General features: G+C 44.7%; 8 non-coding genes across 8 annotated transcripts; all 8 read left to right on the top strand.

Annotated features, from left to right (window-relative positions):
* Positions 1-1863: 1863 nt before the first annotated feature.
* On the top strand, positions 1864-1935 carry trnaq-uug (transfer RNA glutamine (anticodon UUG)). The gene has a single exon. It is a non-coding gene; the product is annotated as a tRNA-Gln (tRNA).
* Positions 1936-5913: 3978 nt separating this feature from the next.
* On the top strand, positions 5914-5985 carry trnaq-cug (transfer RNA glutamine (anticodon CUG)). The gene has a single exon. It is a non-coding gene; the product is annotated as a tRNA-Gln (tRNA).
* A 7862-nt stretch (positions 5986-13847) lies between these two features.
* On the top strand, positions 13848-13919 carry trnaq-cug (transfer RNA glutamine (anticodon CUG)). The gene has a single exon. It is a non-coding gene; the product is annotated as a tRNA-Gln (tRNA).
* A 1283-nt stretch (positions 13920-15202) lies between these two features.
* On the top strand, positions 15203-15274 carry trnaq-uug (transfer RNA glutamine (anticodon UUG)). Its single transcript has one exon. It is a non-coding gene; the product is annotated as a tRNA-Gln (tRNA).
* A 1286-nt stretch (positions 15275-16560) lies between these two features.
* On the top strand, positions 16561-16632 carry trnaq-cug (transfer RNA glutamine (anticodon CUG)). The gene has a single exon. It is a non-coding gene; the product is annotated as a tRNA-Gln (tRNA).
* Positions 16633-17911: 1279 nt separating this feature from the next.
* trnaq-uug (transfer RNA glutamine (anticodon UUG)) lies at positions 17912-17983 on the top strand. Its single transcript has one exon. It is a non-coding gene; the product is annotated as a tRNA-Gln (tRNA).
* A 1285-nt stretch (positions 17984-19268) lies between these two features.
* Positions 19269-19340, top strand: trnaq-uug (transfer RNA glutamine (anticodon UUG)). The gene has a single exon. It is a non-coding gene; the product is annotated as a tRNA-Gln (tRNA).
* Positions 19341-20623: 1283 nt separating this feature from the next.
* trnaq-cug (transfer RNA glutamine (anticodon CUG)) lies at positions 20624-20695 on the top strand. The gene has a single exon. It is a non-coding gene; the product is annotated as a tRNA-Gln (tRNA).
* Positions 20696-21881: the final 1186 nt, after the last annotated feature.

Below are 21881 nucleotides of genomic sequence, written 5' to 3' on the forward strand. Positions count from 1 at the left end.
GCTGCCTGAATCAATGACGGTTGATTTATTGTTCTCGACATCAGATGATAGGCTCAACCTCTCATTCCCAGTTCCAAATAAGAGGGGGAGAAAGATATGTGTTGTCCAGGGCTTCCTTTGACTGCATAGCAGAATGCTCAACATTTTCTTTGCAAGCTGCATTCGGCTGGCATACTGGCTGAAATTGAAAGCAGTGCTTCTTGAAACGTAGGCATTGCACTTCGTATTCTTCGAAAAAAGTTAACAATTGCTTATCTTTCGTGCAGCTGTGCCTTGCAAAGTTTATACTCATTTTACCTGGCAGGACTGCAATGCAATCTGCCATGAGCAGTGTGAAAAAGAAGCTGAGATTTGTGAACCGATAGCCATCAAGGCAGCTGTGTGATTTGCTCAGAACCGAAGCTTAGCAGAGGGGCAAGCTGAAGTTAAGGATGAGACCAGGCCGAGACAAAGTATAATGGTGGAGATGGTAATGTTGTTGATTTTGAGAAAAGAATCTAATGAACTGTTCAGCAAAGGTTACATGTTGTAATGGTAAGCACTCTGGACTCTGAATCCAGCGATCCGAGTTCAAATCTCGGTGGAACCTGAATTATTGTTGTCCCAGCTGCTGAAATTTGGGACATACAAGCTTGGTATCTGCATACCAACCAAGGTTACGGGACCGTTTGCTGCCTGAATCAATGACGGTTGATTTATTGTTCTCGACATCAGACGATAGGCTCAACCTCTCATTCCCAGTTCCAAATAAGAGGGGGAGAAATATGTGTGCTGTCCAGTGCTTCGTTTGACTGCACAGCAGAATGCTCAACATTTTCTTTGCAAGCTGCATTCGGCTGGCATACTTGCTGAAATTGAAAGCAGTGCTTCTTTAAAATTAGGCATTGCACTTCGTATTCTTCGAAAAATGTTAACAATTGCTTATCTTTCGTGCAGCTGTGCCTTGCAAAGATTATACTCATTTTACCTGGCAGGGCTGCAATGCAATCTGCCATGAGCAGTGTGAAAAAGAAGCTGAGATTTGTGAACTGATAGCCATCAAGGCAGCTGTGTGATTTGCTCAGAACCGAAGCTGAGCAGAGGGGCAAGCTGAAGTTAAGGAAGAGACCAGGCCGAGACAAAGTATAATGGTGGAGATGGTAATGTTGTTGATTTTGAGAAAAGAATCTAGGGAACTGTTGAGCAAAGGTTCCATGGTGTCATGGTGAGCACTCTGGGCTTTGAATCCAATGATCCAAGTTCAAATCTCGGTGGAACCTGAATTATTGTTGTCCCAGCTGCTGAAATTTGGGACACACAAGCTTAGTATCTGCATACCAACCAAGGTTACGGGACCGTTTGCTGCCTGAATCAATGACGGTTGATTTATTGTTCTCGACATCAGATGATAGGCTCAACCTCTCATTCCCAGTTCCAAATAAGAGGAGGAGAAAGATGTGTGTTGTCCAGTGCTTCGTTTGACTGCGCAGCAGAATGCTCAACATTTCCTTTCCAAGCTGCATTCGGCTGGCATGCTTGCTGAAATTGAAAGCAGTGCTTCTTGAAACGTAGGCATTGCACTTCGTATTCTCGAAAAAAGTTAACAATTGCTTATCTTTCGTGCAGCAGTGCCTTGCAAAGATTATACTCATTTTACCTGGCAGGACTGCAATGCAATCTGCCATGAGCAGTGTGAAAAAGAAGCTGAGATTTGTGAACTGATAGCCATCAAGGCAGCTGTGTGATTTGCTCAGAACCGAAGCTTAGCAGAGGGGCAAGTGGGCAAGCTGACGTTAAGGATGAGACCAGGCCGAGACAAAGTATAATGGTGGAGATGGTAATGTTGTTGATTTTGAGAAAAGAATCTAGGGACTGTTCAGCGAAGGTTCCATGGTGTAATGGTGAGCACTCTGGACTTTGAATCCAGCGATCCGAGTTCAAATCGCGGTGGAACCTGAATTCTTGTTGTCCCAGCTGCTGGAAATTTGGGACATACAAGCTTGGCATCTTCATAACAACCACGGTTATGGGACCGTTTGCTGCCTCGATCAATGACGGTTGATTTATTGTCCTCGACATCAGATGATAGGCTCAACCTCTTATTCCCAGTTCCAAATAAGAGGGGGAGAAAGATGTGTGTTGTCCAGTGCTTCGTTTGACTGCACAGCAGAATGCTCAACATTTTCTTTGCAAGCTGTATTCGGCTGGCACACTTGCTGAAATTGAAAGCAGTGCTTTTGAAACGTAGGCATTGCACTTCGTATTCTCGAAAAAAGTCAACAATTGCTTATCTTTCGTGCAGCTGCGCCTTGCAAAGATTATACTCATTTTACCTGGCAGGGCTGCAATGCAATCTGCCATGAGCAGTGTGAAAAAGAAGCTGAGATTCGTGAACCGACAGCCATCAAGGCAGCTGTGTGATTTGCTCAGAACCGAAGCTTAGCAGAGGGGCAAGGGGGCAAGCTGACGTTAAGGATGAGACCAGGCCGAGACAAAGTATAATGGTGGAGATGGTAATGTTGTTGATTTTGAGAAAAGAATCTAGGGACTGTTCAGCAAAGGTTCCATGGTGTAATGGTGAGCACTCTGGACTTTGAATCCAGCGATGCGTGTCCAAATCTCGGTGGAATCTGAATGCTTTTTGTCCCAGCTGCTGAAATTTGGGACATACAAGCTTGGTATCTGCATACCAACCACGGTTACGGGACTGTTTGCTGCCTGAATCAATGACGGTTGATTTATTGTTCTCGACATCAGATGATAGGCTCAACCTCTCATTCCCAGTTCCAAATAAGAGGGGGAGAAAGATATGTGTTGTCCAGGGCTTCCTTTGACTGCATAGCAGAATGCTCAACATTTTCTTTGCAAGCTGCATTCGGCTGGCATACTGGCTGAAATTGAAAGCAGTGCTTCTTGAAACGTAGGCATTGCACTTCGTATTCTTCGAAAAAAGTTAACAATTGCTTATCTTTCGTGCAGCTGTGCCTTGCAAAGTTTATACTCATTTTACCTGGCAGGACTGCAATGCAATCTGCCATGAGCAGTGTGAAAAAGAAGCTGAGATTTGTGAACCGATAGCCATCAAGGCAGCTGTGTGATTTGCTCAGAACCGAAGCTTAGCAGAGGGGCAAGCTGAAGTTAAGGATGAGACCAGGCCGAGACAAAGTATAATGGTGGAGATGGTAATGTTGTTGATTTTGAGAAAAGAATCTAATGAACTGTTCAGCAAAGGTTACATGTTGTAATGGTAAGCACTCTGGACTCTGAATCCAGCGATCCGAGTTCAAATCTCGGTGGAACCTGAATTATTGTTGTCCCAGCTGCTGGAAATTTGGGACATACAAGCTTGGCATCTTCATAACAACCACGGTTACGGGACCGTTTGCTGCCTGGATCAACGACGGTTGGTTTATTGTTCTCGACATCCAGATGATAGGCTCAACCTCTTATTCCCAGTTCCAAATAAGAGGAGAAAGATGTGTGTTGTCCAGTGCTTCGTTTGACTGCACAGCAGAATGCTCAACATTTCCTTTCCAAGCGGCATTCGGCTGGCATATTTGTTGAAATTGAAAGCAGTGCTTCTTGAAACGTAGACATTGCACTTCGTATTCTCGAAAAAAGTTAACAATTGCTTATCTATCGTGCAGCAGTGCCTTGCAAAGATTATTCACATTTTACCTGGCAGGACTGCAATACAAGATGCTATGAGCAGTGTGAAAAAGAAGCTGAGATTTGTGAACCGATAGCCATCAAGGCAGCTGTGTGTTTTACTCAGAACCGAGGCTTAGCAGAGGGGCAAGTGGGCAAGCTGAAGTTAAGGATGAGACCTGCCCGAGACAAAGTGTAATGGTGGAGACGGTAATGTTGTTGATTTTAAGAAAAGATTCCAATAAATTTATCAGCAAAGGTTCCATGGTGTAATGGTGAGCACTCTGGATTTTAATCCAGCGATCCGAGTTCATATCTCGGTGGAACCTGAATTCTTGTTGTCCCAGCTGCTGGAAATTTGGGACACACAAGCTTGGTATCTGCATACCAACCACGGTTATGGGACCGTTTGCTGCCTGAATCAATGACGGTTGATTTATTGTTCTTGACATCAGATGATAGGCTCAACCTCTCATTCCCAGTTCCAAATAAGAGGGGGAGAAAGATGTGTGTTGTCCAGTGCTTCGTTTGACTGCACAGCAGAATGCTCAAAATTTTCTTTGCAAGCTGCATTCGGCTGGCATACTTGCTGAAATTGAAAGCAGTGCTTCTTGAAACGTAGGCATTGCACTTCGTATTCTTCGAAAAAAGTTAACAATTGCTTATCTTTCGTGCAGCTGTGCCTTGCAAAGATTATAGTCATTTTACCTGGCAGGACTGCAATGCAATCTGCCATGAGCAGTGTGAAAAAGAAGCTGAGATTTGTGAACCGATAGCCATCAAGGCAGCTGTGTGATTTGCTCAGAACCGAAGCTTAGCAGAGGGGCAAGCTGAAGTTAAGGATGAGACCAGGCCGAGACAAAGTATAATGGTGGAGATGGTAATGTTGTTGATTTTGAGAAAAGAATCTAATGAACTGTTCAGCAAAGGTTACATGTTGTAATGGTAAGCACTCTGGACTCTGAATCCAGCGATCCGAGTTCAAATCTCGGTGGAACCTGAATTACTGTTGTCCCAGCTGCTGGAAATTTGGGACATGCAAGATTGGCATCTGCATACCCACCACGGTTACAGGACCGTTTGCTGCCTGAATCGATGACGGTTGATTTATTGTTCTGGACATCAGATGATAGGCTCAACCTCTCATTCCCAGTTCCAAATAAGCGGGGGAGAAAGATGTGTGTTGTCCAGTGCTTCGTTTGACTGCACAGCAGATTGCTCAACATTTTCTTTGCAAGCTGCATTCGGCTGGCATACTTGTTGATAATTGAAAGCAGTGCTTCTTGAAACGTAGACATTGCACTTCGTATTCTCGAAAAAAGTTAACAATTGCTTATCTATCGTGCAGCAGTGCCTTGCAAAGATTATTCACATTTTACCTGGCAGGACTGCAATACAAGATGCTATGAGCAGTGTGAAAAAGAAACAGAGATTTGTGAACCGATAGCCATCAAGGCAGCTGTGTGATTTACTCAGAACCGAGGCTTAGCAGAGGGGCAAGTGGGCAAGCTGAAGTTAAGGATGAGACCTGGCCGAGACAAAGTATAATGGTGGAGACGGTAATGTTGTTGATTTTAAGAAAAGATTCAAATAAATTTATTAGCAAAGGTTCCATGGTGTAATGGTAAGCACTCTGGGCTCTGAATCGAGACGATCCGAGTTCAAATCTCGGTGGAACCTGAATTATTGTTGTCCCAGCTGCTGAAATTTGGGACACACAAGCTTGGTATCTGCATACCAACCAAGGTTACGGGACCGTTTGCTGCCTGAATCAATGACGGTTGATTTATTGTTCTCGACATCAGATGATAGGCTCAACCTCTCATTCCCAGTTCCAAATAAGAGGGGGAGAAAGATGTGTGTTGTCCAGTGCTTCGTTTGACTGCACAGCAGAATGCTCAACATTTTCTTTGCAAGTTGCATTCGGCTGGCACATTTGCTGAAATTGAAAGCAGTGCTTCTTGAAAAGTAGGCATTGCACTTCGTATCCTTCGAAAAAAGTGAACAATTGCTTATCTTTCGTGCAGCTGTGCCTTGCAAAGATTATACTCATTTTACCTGACAGGGCTGCAATGCAATCTGCCATGAGCAGTGTGAAAAAGAAGCTGAGATTTGTGAACCGATAGCCATCAAGGCAGCTGTGTGATTTGCTCAGAACCGAAGCTGAGCAGAGGGGCAAGTGGGCAAGCTGAAGTTAAGGATGAGACCAGGCCGAGACAAAGTATAATGGTGGAGATGGTAATGTTGTTGATTTTGAGAAAAGAATCTAAGGAACTGTTCAGCAAAGGTTCCATGGTGCAATGTTAAGCACTCTGGACTCTGAATCCAGCGATCCGAGTTCAAATCTCGGTGGAACCTGAATTCTTGTTGTCTCAGCTGCTGGAAATTTGGGACATGCAAGCTTGGCATCTTCATAACAACCACGGTTACGGGCCCGTTTGCTGCCTGGATCAATGACGGTTGGTTTATTGTTCTCGACATCAGATGATAGGCTCAACCTCTCATTCCCAGTTCCAAATAAGAGGAGGAGAAAGATGTGTGTTGTCCAGTGCTTCGTTTGACTGCGCAGCAGAATGCTCAACATTTCCTTTCCAAGCTGCATTCGGCTGGCATACTTGCTGAAATTGAAAGCAGTGCTTCTTGAAACGTAGGCATTGCACTTCGTATTCTCGAAAAAAGTTAACAATTGCTTATCTTTCGTGCAGCAGTGCCTTGCAAAGATTATACTCATTTTACCTGGCAGGACTGCAATGCAATCTGCGATGAGCAGTGTGAAAAAGAAGCTGAGATTTGTGAACTGATAGCCATCAAGGCAGCTGTGTGATTTGCTCAGAACCGAAGCTTAGCAGAGGGGCAAGTGGGCAAGCTGACGTTAAGGATGAGACCAGGCCGAGACAAAGTATAATGGTGGAGATGGTAATGTTGTTGATTTTGAGAAAAGAATCTAGAGACTGTTCAGCAAAGGTTCCATGGTGTAATGGTGAGCTCTCTGGACTTTGAATCCAGCGATGCGAGTTCAAATCTCGGTGGAACCTGAATTCTTTTTGTCCCAGCTGCTGAAATTTGGGACATACAAGCTTGGTATCTGCATACCAACCACGGTTAAGGGACTGTTTGCTGCCTGAATCAATGACGGTTGATTTATTGTTCTCGACATCAGATGATAGGCTCAACCTCTCATTCCCAGTTCCAAATAAGAGGGGGAGAAAGATATGTGTTGTGCAGGGCTTCGTTTGACTGCATAGCAGAATGCTCATCATTTTCTTTGCAAGCTGCATTCGGCTGGCATACTTGCTGAAATTGAAAGCAGTGCTTCTTGAAACGTAGGCATTGCACTTCGTATTCTTCGAAAAAAGTTAACAATTGCTTATCTTTCGTGCAGCTGTGCCTTGCAAAGATTATACTCATTTTACCTGGCAGGACTGCAATGCAATCTGCCATGAGCAGTGTGAAAAAGAAGCTGAGATTTGTGAACCGATAGCCATCAAGGCAGCTGTGTGATTTGCTCAGAACCGAAGCTTAGCAGAGGGGCAAGCTGAAGTTAAGGATGAGACCAGGCCGAGACAAAGTATAATGGTGGAGATGGTAATGTTGTTGATTTTGAGAAAAGAGTCTAATGAACTGTTCAGCAAAGGTTACATGTTGTAATGGTAAGCACTCTGGACTCTGAATCCAGCGATCCGAGTTCAAATCTCGGTGGAACCAGAATTATTGTTGTCCCAGCTGCTGGAAATTTGGGACATACAAGCTTGGCATCTTCATAACAACCACGGTTACGGGACCGTTTGCTGCCTGGATCAACGACGGTTGGTTTATTGTTCTCGACATCCAGATGATAGGCTCAACCTCTTATTCCCAGTTCCAAATAAGAGGAGAAAGATGTGTGTTGTCCAGTGCTTCGTTTGACTGCACAGCAGAATGCTCAACATTTCCTTTCCAAGCTGCATTCGGCTGGCATACTTGTTGAAATTGAAAGCAGTGCTTCTTGAAACGTAGACATTGCACTTCGTATTCTCGAAAAAAGTTAACAATTGCTTATCTATCGTGCAGCAGTGCCTTGCAAAGATTATTCACATTTTACCTGGCAGGACTGCAATACAAGATGCTATGAGCAGTGTGAAAAAGAAGCTGAGATTTGTGAACCGATAGCCATCAAGGCAGCTGTGTGATTTACTCAGAACCGAGGCTTAGCAGAGGGGCAAGTGGGCAAGCTGAAGTTAAGGATGAGACCAGCCCGAGACAAAGTGTAATGGTGGAGACGGTAATGTTGTTGATTTTAAGAAAAGATTCCAATAAATTTATCAGCATTCTCGACATCAGATGATAGGCTCAACCTCTCATTCCCAGTTCAAATAAGAGGGGGAGAAAGATATGTGTTGTCCAGGGCTTCCTTTGACTGCATAGCAGAATGCTCAACATTTTCTTTGCAAGCTGCATTCGGCTGGCATACTTGCTGAAATTGAAAGCAGTGCTTCTTGAAACGTAGGCATTGCACTTCGTATTCTTCGAAAAAAGTTAACAATTGCTTATCTTTCGTGCAGCTGTGCCTTGCAAAGATTATACTCATTTTACCTGGCAGGACTGCAATGCAATCTGCCATGAGCAGTGTGAAAAAGAAGCTGAGATTTGTGAACCGATAGCCATCAAGGCAGCTGTGTGATTTGCTCAGAACCGAAGCTTAGCAGAGGGGCAAGTGGGCAAGCTGAAGTTAAGGATGAGACCAGGCCGAGACAAAGTATAATGGTGGAGATGGTAATGTTGTTGATTTTGAGAAAAGAATCTAAGGAACTGTTCAGCAAAGGTTCCATGGTGTAATGTTAAGCACTCTGGACTCTGAATCCAGCGATCCGAGTTCAAATCTCGGTGGAACCTGAATTCTTGTTGTCCCAGCTGCTGGAAATTTGGGACATGCAAGCTTGGCATCTTCAGAACAACCACGGTTACGGGCCCGTTTGCTGCCTGGATCAATGACGTTTGGTTTATTGTTCTCGACATCAGATGATAGGCTCAACCTCTCATTCCCAGTTCCAAATAAGAGGAGGAGAAAGATGTGTGTTGTCCAGTGCTTCGTTTGACTGCACAGCAGAATGCTCAACATTTCCTTTCCAAGCTGCATTCGGCTGGCATACTTGCTGAAATTGAAAGCCGTGCTTCTTGAAACGGAGGCATTGCACTTCGTATTCTCGAAAAAAGTTAACAATTGCTTATCTTTCGTGCAGCAGTGCCTTGCAAAGATTATACTCATTTTACCTGGCAGGACTGCAATGCAATCTGCCATGAGCAGTGTGAAAAAGAAGCTGAGATTTGTGAACCGATAGCCATCAAGGCAGCTGTGTGATTTGCTCAGAACCGAAGCTTAGCAGAGGGGCAAGTGGGCAAGCTGACGTTAAGGATGAGACCAGGCCGAGACAAAGTATAATGGTGGAGATGGTAATGTTGTTGATTTTGAGAAAAGAATCGAGGGAACTGTTGAGCAAAGGTTCCATGGTGTAATGGTAAGCACTCTGGGCTCTGAATCCAATGATACAAGTTCAAATCTCGGTGGAACCTGAATTCTTGTTGTCCCAGCTGCTGGAAATTTGGGACATGCAAGCTTGGCATTTTCATAACAACCACGGTTACGGGCCCGTTTGCTGCCTGGATCAATGACGGTTGGTTTATTGTTCTCGACATCAGATGATAGGCTCAACCTCTTATTCCCAGTTCCAAATAAGAGGAGGAGAAAGATGTGTGTTGTCCAGTGCTTCGTTTGACTGCACAGCAGAGTGTTTAACATTTCCTTTCCAAGCTGCATTCGGCTGGCATGCTTGCTGAAATTGAAAGCAGTGCTTCTTGAAACGTAGGCATTGCACTTCGTATTCTCGAAAAAAGTTAACAATTGCTTATCTTTCGTGCAGCAGTGCCTTGCAAAGATTATAGTCATTTTACCTGGCAGGACTGCAATGCAATCTGCCATGAGCAGTGTGAAAAAGAAGCTGAGATTTGTGAACCGATAGCCATCAAGGCAGCTGTGTGATTTGCTCAGAACCGAAGCTTAGCAGAGGGGCAAGTGGGCAAGCTGAAGTTAAGGATGAGACCAGTCCGAGACAATGTATAATGGTGGAGATGGTAATGTTGTTGATTTTGAAAAAGAATCTAGGGACTGTTCAGCGAAGGTTCCATGGTGTAATGGTAAGCACTCTGGGCTCTGAATCCAGCGATCCGAGTTCAAATCTCGGTGGAAATTGAATTATTGTTGTCCCAGCGGCTGAAATTTGGGACATACAAGCTTGGTATCTGCATACCAACCACGGTTACGGGACCGTTTGCTGCCTGAATCAATGACGGTTGATTTATTGTTCTCGACATCAGATGATAGGCTCAACCTCTTATTCCCAGTTCCAAATAAGAGGGGGAGAAAGATGTGTGTTGTCCAGTGCTTCGTTTGACTGCACAGCAGAATGCTCAACATTTTCTTTGCAAGCTGCATTCGGATGGCATACTTGCTGAAATTGAAAGCAGTGCTTCTTGAAACGTAGGCATTGCACTTCCTATTCTCGAAAAAAGTTAACAATTGCTCATCTTTCGTGCAGCAGTGCCTTGCAAAGATTATACTCATTTTACCTGGCAGGACTGCAATGCAATCTGCCATGAGCAGTGTGAAAAAGAAGCTGAGATTTGTGAACCGATAGCCATCAAGGCAGCTGTGTGATTTGCTCAGAACCGAAGCTTAGCAGAGGGGCAAGTGGGCAAGCTGAAGTTAAGGATGAGACCAGTCCGAGAAAAGTATAATGGTGGAGATGGTAATGTTGTTGATTTTGAGAAAAGAATCTAGGGACGGCTCAGCGAAGGTTCCATGGTGTAATGGTAAGAACTCTGGGCTCTGAATCCAGCGATCCGAGTTCAAATCTCAGTGAAACTTGAAGTCTTGTTGTCCCAGCTGCTGAAATTTGGGACAGACAAGCTTGGTATCTGCATACCAACCACGGTTATGGGACCGTTTGCTGCCTGAATCAATGACGGTTGATTTATTGTTCTTGACATCAGATGATAGGCTCAAATTTTCATTCCCAGTTCCAAATAAGAGGGGGAGAAAGATGTGTGTTGTCCAGTGCTTCGTTTGACTGCACAGCAGAATGCTCAAAATTTTCTTTGCAAGCTGCATTCGACTGGCATACTTGCTGAAATTGAAAGCAGTGCTTCTTGAAACGTAGGCATTGCACTTCGTATTCTTCGAAAAAAGTTAACAATTGCTTATCTTTCGTGCAGCTGTGCCTTGCAAAGATTATACTCATTTTACCTGGCAGGACTGCAATGCAATCTGCCATGAGCAGTGTGAAAAAGAAGCTGAGATTTGTGAACCGATAGCCATCAAGGCAGCTGTGTGATTTGCTCAGAACCGAAGCTTAGCAGAGGGGCAAGTGGGCAAGCTGACGTTAAGGATGAGACCAGGCCGAGACAAAGTATAATGGTGGAGATGGTAATGTTTTTGATTTTGAGAAAAGATTCTAAGAAAATGTTCAGCAAAGGTTCAATGGTGTAATGGTAAGCACTCAGGACTCTGAATCCAGCGATCCGAGTACAAATCTCGGTGGAGCCTGAATTCTTGTTGTCCCAGCTGCTGGAAATTTGGGACACACAAGTTTGGCATCTTCATAACAACCACGGTTATGGGACCGTTTGCTACCTGGATCAATGACGGTTGATTTATTGTTCTCGACATCAGATGACAGGCTCAACCTCTTATTCCCAGTTCCAAATAAGAGGGGGAGAAAGATGTGTGTTGTCCAGTGCTTCGTTTGACTGCACAGCAGAATGCTCAACATTTTCTTTGCAAGCTGCATTCGGATGGCATACTTGCTGAAATTGAAAGCAGTGCTTCTTGAAACGTAGGCATTGCACTTCATATTCTCGAAAAAAGTTAACAATTGCTCATCTTTCGTGCAGCAGTGCCTTGCAAAGATTATACTCATTTTACCTGGCAGGACTGCAATGCAATCTGCCATGAGCAGTGTGAAAAAGAAGCTGAGATTTGTGAACCGATAGCCATCAAGGCAGCTGTGTGATTTGCTCAGAACCGAAACTTAGCAGAGGGGCAAGTGGGCAAGCTGAAGTTAAGGATGAGACCAGTCCGAGAAAAGTATAATGGTGGAGATGGTAATGTTGTTGATTTTGAGAAAAGAATCAAGGGACTGTTCAGCGAAGGTTCCATGGTGTAATGGTAAGCACTCTGGGCTCTGAATCCAGCGATACCGACTTCAAATCTCGGTGGAACTTGAATTCTTGTTGTCCCAGCTGCTGAAGTTTGGGACATGCAAGCTTGGCATCTTCATAACAACCACGGTTACGGGACCGTTTGCTGCCTTGATGAACGACGGTTGGTTTATTGTTCTCGACATCGAGATGATAGGCTCAACCTCTCATTCCCAGTTCCAAATAAGAGGAGGAGAAATATGTGTGTTGTCCAGTGCTTCGTTTGACTGCACAGCAGAATGCTCAACATTTCCTTTCCAAGCTGCATTCGGCTGGCATACTTGTTGAAGTTGAAAGCAGTGCTTCTTGAAACGTAGACATTGCACTTCGCATTCTCGAAAAAAGTTAACAATTGCTTATCTATCGTGCAGCAGTGCCTTGCAAAGATTATTCACATTTTACCTGGCAGGACTGCAATACAAGATGCTATGAGCAGTGTGAAAAAGAAGCTGAGATTTGTGAACCGATAGCCATCAAGGCAGCTGTGTGATTTACTCAGAACCGAGGCTTAGCAGAGGGGCAAGTGGGCAAGCTGAAGTCAAGGATGAGACCTGGCCGAGACAAAGTGTAATGGTGGAGACGGTAATGTTGTTGATTTTAAGAAAAGATTCCAATAAATTTATCAGCAAAGGTTCCATGGTGTAATGGTGAGCACTCTGGACTTCGAATCCAGCGATCCGAGTTCAAATTTCGGTGGAACCTGAATTCTTGTTGTCCCAGCTGCGGAAATTTGGGACATACAAGCTTGGTATTTGCAAACCAACCACGGTTACGGGGCCGTTTGCTGCCTGGATCAATGACGGTTGATTTATTGTTCTCGACATCAGATGATCGGCTCAACCTCTTATTCCCAGTTCCAAATAAGAGGGGGAGAAAGATGTGTGTTGTCCAGTGCTTCGTTTGACTGCACAGCAGAATGCTCAACATTTTCTTTGCAAGCTGCATTCGGATGGCATACTTGCTGAAATTGAAAGCAGTGCTTCTTGAAACGTAGGCATTGCACTTCATATTCTCGAAAAAAAGTTAACAATTGCTCATCTTTCGTGCAGCAGTGCCTTGCAAAGATTATTCACATTTTACCTGGCAGGACTGCAATGCCATCTGCCATGAGCAGTGTGAAAAAGAAGCTGAGATTTGTGAACCGATAGCCCTCAAGGCAGCTGTGTGATTTGCTCAGAACCGAAGCTTAGCAGAGGTGCAAGTGGGCAAGCTGAAGTTAAGGATGAGACCAGGCCGAGACAATGTATAATGGTGGAGATGGTAATGTTGTTGATTTTGAGAAAAGAATAGAGGGAGCTATTCAGCAAAGGTTCCATGGTGTAATTGTAAGCACTCTGGACTCTGAATCCAGCGATCCAAGTTCAAATCTCGGTGGAACCTGAGTTATTGTTGTCCCAGCTGCTGGAAATTTGGGACATACAAGATTGGCATCTGCATACCAACCACGGTTATGGGACCGTTTGCTGCCTGAATCGATGACGGTTGATTTATTGTTCTGGATATCAGATGTTCGGCTCAACCTCTCATTCCCAGTTCCAATATAAGCCGGGGAGAAAGATGTGTCTTGTCCAGTGCTTCATTTCACTGCACAGCAGATTGCTCAACATTTTCTTTGCAAGCTGCATTCGGCTGGCATACTTGTTGAAATTGAAAGCAGTGCTTCTTGAAACGTAGACATTGCACTTCGTATTCTTCGAAAAAAGTTAACAATTGCTTATCTTTCGTGCAGCTGTGCCTTGCAAAGATTATACTCATTTTACCTGGCAGGACTGCAATGCAATCTGCCATGAGCAGTGTGAAAAAGAAGCTGAGATTTGTGAACCGATAGCCATCAAGGCAGCTGTGTGATTTGCTCAGAACCGAAGCTTAGCAGAGGGGCAAGTGGGCAAGCTGACGTTAAGGATGAGACCAGGCCGAGACAAAGTATAATGGTGGAGATGGTAATGTTGTTGATTTTGAGAAAAGAATCTAAGAAAATGTTCAGCAAAGGTTCCATGGTGTAATGGTAAGCACTCTGGACTCTGAATCCAGCGATCCGAGTTCAAATCTCGGTGGAACCTGAATTCTTGTTGTCCCAGCTGCTGGAAATTTGGGACACACAAGTTTGGCATCTTCATAACAACCACGGTTATGGGACCGTTTGCTGCCTGGATCAATGACGGTTGATTTATTGTTCTCGACATCAGATGACAGGCTCAACCTCTTATTCCCAGTTCCAAATAAGAGGGGGAGAAAGATGTGTGTTGTCCAGTGCTTCGTTTGACTGCACAGCAGAATGCTCAACATTTTCTTTGCAAGCTGCATTCGGATGGCATACTTGCTGAAATTGAAAGCAGTGCTTCTTGAAACGTAGGCATTGCACTTCATATTCTCGAAAAAAGTTAACAATTGCTCATCTTTCGTGCAGCAGTGCCTTGCAAAGATTATACTCATTTTACCTGGCAGGACTGCAATGCAATCTGCCATGAGCAGTGTGAAAAAGAAGCTGAGATTTGTGAACCGATAGCCATCAAGGCAGCTGTGTGATTTGCTCAGAACCGAAACTTAGCAGAGGGGCAAGTGGGCAAGCTGAAGTTAAGGATGAGACCAGTCCGAGAAAAGTATAATGGTGGAGATGGTAATGTTGTTGATTTTGAGAAAAGAATCAAGGGACTGTTCAGCGAAGGTTCCATGGTGTAATGGTAAGCACTCTGGGCTCTGAATCCAGCGATACCGAGTTCAAATCTCGGTGGAACTTGAATTCTTGTTGTCCCAGCTGCTGAAGTTTGGGACATGCAAGCTTGGCATCTTCATAACAACCACGGTTACGGGACCGTTTGCTGCCTTGATGAACGACGGTTGGTTTATTGTTCTCGACATCGAGATGATAGGCTCAACCTCTCATTCCCAGTTCCAAATAAGAGGAGGAGAAATATGTGTGTTGTCCAGTGCTTCGTTTGACTGCACAGCAGAATGCTCAACATTTCCTTTCCAAGCTGCATTCGGCTGGCATACTTGTTGAAGTTGAAAGCAGTGCTTCTTGAAACGTAGACATTGCACTTCGCATTCTCGAAAAAAGTTAACAATTGCTTATCTATCGTGCAGCAGTGCCTTGCAAAGATTATTCACATTTTACCTGGCAGGACTGCAATACAAGATGCTATGAGCAGTGTGAAAAAGAAGCTGAGATTTGTGAACCGATAGCCATCAAGGCAGCTGTGTGATTTACTCAGAACCGAGGCTTAGCAGAGGGGCAAGTGGGCAAGCTGAAGTCAAGGATGAGACCTGGCCGAGACAAAGTGTAATGGTGGAGACGGTAATGTTGTTGATTTTAAGAAAAGATTCCAATAAATTTATCAGCAAAGGTTCCATGGTGTAATGGTGAGCACTCTGGACTTTGAATCCAGCGATCCGAGTTCAAATTTCGGTGGAACCTGAATTCTTGTTGTCCCAGCTGCGGAAATTTGGGACATACAAGCTTGGTATTTGCAAACCAACCACGGTTACGGGGCCGTTTGCTGCCTGGATCAATGACGGTTGATTTATTGTTCTCGACATCAGATGATCGGCTCAACCTCTTATTCCCAGTTCCAAATAAGAGGGGGAGAAAGATGTGTGTTGTCCAGTGCTTCGTTAGACTGCACAGCAGAATGCTCAACATTTTCTTTGCAAGCTGCATTCGGATGGCATACTTGCTGAAATTGAAAGCAGTGCTTCTTGAAACGTAGGCATTGCACTTCATATTCTCGAAAAAAAGTTAACAATTGCTCATCTTTCGTGCAGCAGTGCCTTGCAAAGATTATTCACATTTTACCTGGCTGGACTGCAATGCCATCTGCCATGAGCAGTGTGAAAAAGAAGCTGAGATTTGTGAACCGATAGCCCTCAAGGCAGCTGTGTGATTTGCTCAGAACCGAAGCTTAGCAGAGGTGCAAGTGGGCAAGCTGAAGTTAAGGATGAGACCAGGCCGAGATAATGTATAATGGTGGAGATGGTAATGTTGTTGATTTTGAGAAAAGAATAGAGGGAGCTATTCAGCAAAGGTTCCATGGTGTAATTGTAAGCACTCTGGACTCTGAATCCAGCGATCCAAGTTCAAATCTCGGTGGAACCTGAGTTATTGTTGTCCCAGCTGCTGGAAATTTGGGACATACAAGATTGGCATCTGCATACCAACCACGGTTACGGGACCGTTTGCTGCCTGAATCGATGACGGTTGATTTATTGTTCTGGATATCAGATGTTCGGCTCAACCTCTCATTCCCAGTTCCAATATAAGCCGGGGAGAAAGATGTGTCTTGTCCAGTGCTTCATTTCACTGCACAGCAGATTGCTCAACATTTTCTTTGCAAGCTGCATTCGGCTGGCATACTTGTTGAAATTGAAAGCAGTGCTTCTTGAAACGTAGACATTGCACTTCGTATTCTTTGAAAAAAGTTAACAATTGCTTATCTTTCGTGCAGCTGTGCCTTGCAAAGATTATACTCATTTTACCTGGCAGGACTGCAATGCAATCTGCCATGAGCAGTGTGAAAAAGAAGCTGAGATTTGTGAACCGATAGCCATCAAGGCAGCTGTGTGATTTGCTCAGAACCGAAGCTTAGCAGAGGGGCAAGTGGGCAAGCTGACGTTAAGGATGAGACCAGGCCGAGACAAAGTATAATGGTGGAGATGGTAATGTTGTTGATTTTGAGAAAAGAATCTAAGAAAATGTTCAGCAAAGGTTCCATGGTGTAATGGTAAGCACTCTGGACTCTGAATCCAGCGATCCGAGTTCAAATCTCGGTGGAACCTGAATTCTTGTTGTCCCAGCTGCTGGAAATTTGGGACACACAAGTTTGGCATCTTCATAACAACCACGGTTATGGGACCGTTTGCTGCCTGGATCAATGACGGTTGATTTATTGTTCTCGACATCAGATGACAGGCTCAACCTCTTATTCCCAGTTCCAAATAAGAGGGGGAGAAAGATGTGTGTTGTCCAGTGCTTCGTTTGACTGCACAGCAGCTTGCATTTTCTTTGCAAGCTGCATTCGGATGGCATACTTGCTGAAATTGAAAGCAGTGCTTCTTGAAACGTAGGCATTGCACTTCATATTCTCGAAAAAAGTTAACAACTGCTCATCTTTCGTGCAGCAGTGCCTTGCAAAGATTATACTCATTTTACCTGGCAGGACTGCAATGCAATCTGCCATGAGCAGTGTGAAAAAGAAGCTGAGATTTGTGAACCGATAGCCATCAAGGCAGCTGTGTGATTTGCTCAGAACCGAAACTTAGCAGAGGGGCAAGTGGGCAAGCTGAAGTTAAGGATGAGACCAGTCCGAGAAAAGTATAATGGTGGAGATGGTAATGTTGTTGATTTTGAGAAAAGAATCAAGGGACTGTTCAGCGAAGGTTCCATGGTGTAATGGTAAGCACTCTGGGCTCTGAATCCAGCGATAACCGAGTTCAAATCTCGGTGGAACTTGAATTCTTGTTGTCCCAGCTGCTGAAGTTTGGGACATGCAAGCTTGGCATCTTCATAACAACCACGGTTACGGGACCGTTTGCTGCCTTGATGAACGACGGTTGGTTTATTGTTCTCGACATCGAGATGATAGGCTCAACCTCTCATTCCCAGTTCCAAATAAGAGGAGGAGAAATATGTGTGTTGTCCAGTGCTTCGTTTGACTGCACAGCAGAATGCTCAACATTTCCTTTCCAAGCTGCATTCGGCTGGCATACTTGTTGAAGTTGAAAGCAGTGCTTCTTGAAACGTAGACATTGCACTTCGCATTCTCGAAAAAAGTTAACAATTGCTTATCTATCGTGCAGCAGTGCCTTGCAAAGATTATTCACATTTTACCTGGCAGGACTGCAATACAAGATGCTATGAGCAGTGTGAAAAAGAAGCTGAGATTTGTGAACCGATAGCCATCAAGGCAGCTGTGTGATTTACTCAGAACCGAGGCTTAGCAGAGGGGCAAGTGGGCAAGCTGAAGTCAAGGATGAGACCTGGCCGAGACAAAGTGTAATGGTGGAGACGGTAATGTTGTTGATTTTAAGAAAAGATTCCAATAAATTTATCAGCAAAGGTTCCATGGTGTAATGGTGAGCACTCTGGACTTTGAATCCAGCGATCCGAGTTCAAATTTCGGTGGAACCTGAATTCTTGTTGTCCCAGCTGCGGAAATTTGGGACATACAAGCTTGGTATTTGCAAACCAACCACGGTTACGGGGCCGTTTGCTGCCTGGATCAATGACGGTTGATTTATTGTTCTCGACATCAGATGATCGGCTCAACCTCTTATTCCCAGTTCCAAATAAGAGGGGGAGAAAGATGTGTGTTGTCCAGTGCTTCGTTAGACTGCACAGCAGAATGCTCAACATTTTCTTTGCAAGCTGCATTCGGATGGCATACTTGCTGAAATTGAAAGCAGTGCTTCTTGAAACGTAGGCATTGCACTTCATATTCTCGAAAAAATGTTAACAATTGCTCATCTTTCGTGCAGCAGTGCCTTGCAAAGATTATTCACATTTTACCTGGCAGGACTGCAATGCCATCTGCCATGAGCAGTGTGAAAAAGAAGCTGAGATTTGTGAACCGATAGCCATCAAGGCAGCTGTGTGATTTGCTCAGAACCGAAGCTTAGCAGAGGTGCAAGTGGGCAAGCTGAAGTTAAGGATGAGACCAGGCCGAGACAATGTATAATGGTGGAGATGGTAATGTTGTTGATTTTGAGAAAAGAATAGAGGGAGCTATTCAGCAAAGGTTCCATGGTGTAATTGTAAGCACTCTGGACTCTGAATCCAGCGATCCAAGTTCAAATCTCGGTGGAACCTGAGTTATTGTTGTCCCAGCTGCTGGAAATTTGGGACATACAAGATTGGCATCTGCATACCAACCACGGTTACGGGACCGTTTGCTGCCTGAATCGATGACGGTTGATTTATTGTTCTGGATATCAGATGTTCGGCTCAACCTCTCATTCCCAGTTCCAATATAAGCCGGGGAGAAAGATGTGTCTTGTCCAGTGCTTCATTTCACTGCACAGCAGATTGCTCAACATTTTCTTTGCAAGCTGCATTCGGCTGGCATACTTGTTGAAATTGAAAGCAGTGCTTCTTGAAACGTAGACATTGCACTTCGTATTCTCGAAAAAAGTTAACAATTCCTTATCTATCGTGCAGCAGTGCCTTGCAAAGATTATACTCATTTTACCTGGCAGGACTGCAATGCAATCTGCCATGAGCAGTGTGAGAAAGAAGCTGAGATTTGTGAACCGATAGCCATCAAGGCAGCTGTGTGATTTGCTCAGAACCGAAGCTTAGCAGAGGGGCAAGTGGGCAAGCTGAAATTAAGGATGAGACCAGGCCGAGACAAAGTATAATGGTGGAGATGCTAATGTTGTTGATTTTGAGAAAAGAATCTAAGTAACTATTCAGCGAAGGTTCCATGGTGTAATGGTAAGCACTCTGGACTTTGAATCCAACGATCCGAGTTCAAATCTTGGTGGAACCTGAATTCTTGTTGTCCCAGCTGCTGGAAATTGGGGACAGACAAGCTTGGCATCTTCATAACAACCACGGTTACGGGACCGTTTGCTGCCTGGATCAATGACGGTTGATTTATTGTTCTCGACATCAGATGAAAGGCTCAACCTCTCATTCCCAGTTCCAAATAAGAGGGGGAGAAAGATGTGTGTTGTCCAGTGCTTCGTTTGACTGCACAGCAGAATGCTCAACATTTTCTTTGCAAGCTGCATTCGGCTGGCATACTTGCTGAAATTGAAAGCAGTGCTTCTTGAAACGTTGGCATTGCACTTCGTATTCTTCGAAAAAAGTTAACAATTGCTTATCTTTCGTGCAGCAGTGCCTTGCAAAGATTATACTCATTTTACCTGGCAGGACTGCAATGTAATCTGCCATGAGCAGTGTGAAAAAGAAGCTGAGATTTGTGAACCGATAGCCATCAAGGCAGCTGTGTGATTTGCTCAGAACCGAAGCATAGCAGAGGGGCAAGTGGGCAAGCTGACGTTAAGGATGAGACCTGGCCGAGACAAAGTATAAAGGTGGAGATGGTAATGTTGTTGATTTTGAGAAAAGAATATAGGGAGCTCTTCAGCAAAGGTTCCATGGTGTAATGGTAAGCACTCTGGACTCTGAATCCAGCGATCCAAGTTCAAATCTCGGTGGAATCTGAATTATTGTTGTCCCAGCTGCTGGAAATTTAGGGCATACATGCTTGGCATCTGCATACCAACCACGGTTACTGGGTTTTTGCTGCCTTAATCAATGACGGTTGATTTATTGTACTCGACATCAGATGATAGGCTGAACCTCTCATTCCCTGTTCCAAATGAGCGGAGCAGAAAGATATGTGTTGTTCAGTGCTTCATTTGATTCCACAGCAGATTGCTCAACATTTTCTTTGCAAGCTGCATTCGGCTGGCATACTTGTTGTAATTGAAAGCAGAGCTTCTTGAAACGTAGGCATTGCACTTAGTATTCTCGAAAAAAGTTAACAATTGCTTTTCTTTAGTGCAGCAGTGCCTTGCAAGGTTTGTACACATTTTATCAGGCAGGACTGTAATACAAGCTGCTCTGAGCAGTGTGAGAAAGAAGCAGCGTTTTGAGAACCAAGATCCATCAAGGCGGCTGTGTGATTTGCTCAGAACCGAGGCTTAGCAGAGGGGCAATTGGGCAAGCTGAAGTTAAGGATGAGACCAGGCCGAGACAAAGTTGAATGGTGGAGACGTTAATGTTGTTGATTTTGAGAAAAGAGCTAATGAAATCTTCAGCAACGGTTCCATGGTGTAATGGTTAGCACTCTGGACTCTGAATCCAGCAATCAGAGTTCAAATCTCTGTGGAACCTGAATTCTTGTTGTCCCAGTTGCTGGAAATTTCGGACATACAGGGTGAAGGCATCTGCATACCAACCACGGTTGCTGGACCGTTTGCTGCCTGAATCAATGACGGTTGATTTATTGTTCTCTGTTGTGTCTGTACCTTTAAGGGAATAACTGGTCTTAGACTGCAGTACTGGCAGTGACCACCCCTGTATAAAAGGCCCTAGCAGGCTTCTGTAGTTTCAGTTTCAAGCTGCCTCTTGTTCAGTAAAGTACCTGTTAAACTGTTCTCCCAAAGTGCGTGTATTATTGAGGTGCAGACTTTACAGTGGCGACGAGTAAGTTCGAACTCACCTGCAGTGTGGCATCATCTCACGGGGATCTCACCTGAAAGGAAGGTCCTGGAAGGTCGTAGTCTGAGCAACGGGCGCCGACCGAAGGGCAACCGCCCAAAGAATCCATTGGTGTTTGGAGAATTGCGGGAGAGACTGTGGTTCCAGCGAATCGTGCTGGAAGCAGGTAGCGCGCTGACCCTTCCGGACTGTGGTGTGCTCAAGCTCGATTGAGAGGCTCTACAAATCGGGCAATTCAAACAGCCCCAAAACGCACTGTTCCCTGACCGGGAATTCGAACCCGGGCCGCGGCGATGAGAGCGCCGAATCCTAACCAGTAGACCACCAGGGAAGCTGCAGTCAAGCCTCCTGCCAGCAAACACAGCAATGCAGTTGTTCCTTTCGCGACAGGCAAACTGTTCGGACAAAATTACATTTTTAGACGAGCACACAAAAGACGTGTTCACGAAAGCACGGCACCAAGTGCGGGTAGGCATCCACTTGAAATCGATGTCCTCCTGTGTTTTTCTCTGGATGTTGTCTCTCTCGGTGCTGGGCGAACAATTCATTGATGCATTTCTCCTGAACTGAAGCCTTTTGCCCATCTCGCGGGGTCAGAGCCGCTCTGTCTGTCTCTTACCTGCTTGTGACCATTATCGGGAACAGGCCGCCTGTTCAACTTTCATCAGCAAACCCAGAAAGACAAATAAACAGAAAGATGTGTCTCTCAGCCCCGGTGGCAAAGGTGCAGTGGATGTTAATCCAAATAAATCCCCCGTGAGATTCTGTCTGCATTGGCTTCCTTCTAAAGTTTGTATTTTATATTTTCGGAAAGACCATAAAATTAGGCTGATGGCCCGTACCGGGATCGGACCCGCGC

The sequence above is a fragment of the Somniosus microcephalus genome, unplaced genomic scaffold (assembly GCF_052327205.1).
Source record: "Somniosus microcephalus isolate GS21.2 unplaced genomic scaffold, FLI_Smic_1.0 unresolved_chr4, whole genome shotgun sequence".
NCBI lineage: Eukaryota > Metazoa > Chordata > Chondrichthyes > Squaliformes > Somniosidae > Somniosus > Somniosus microcephalus.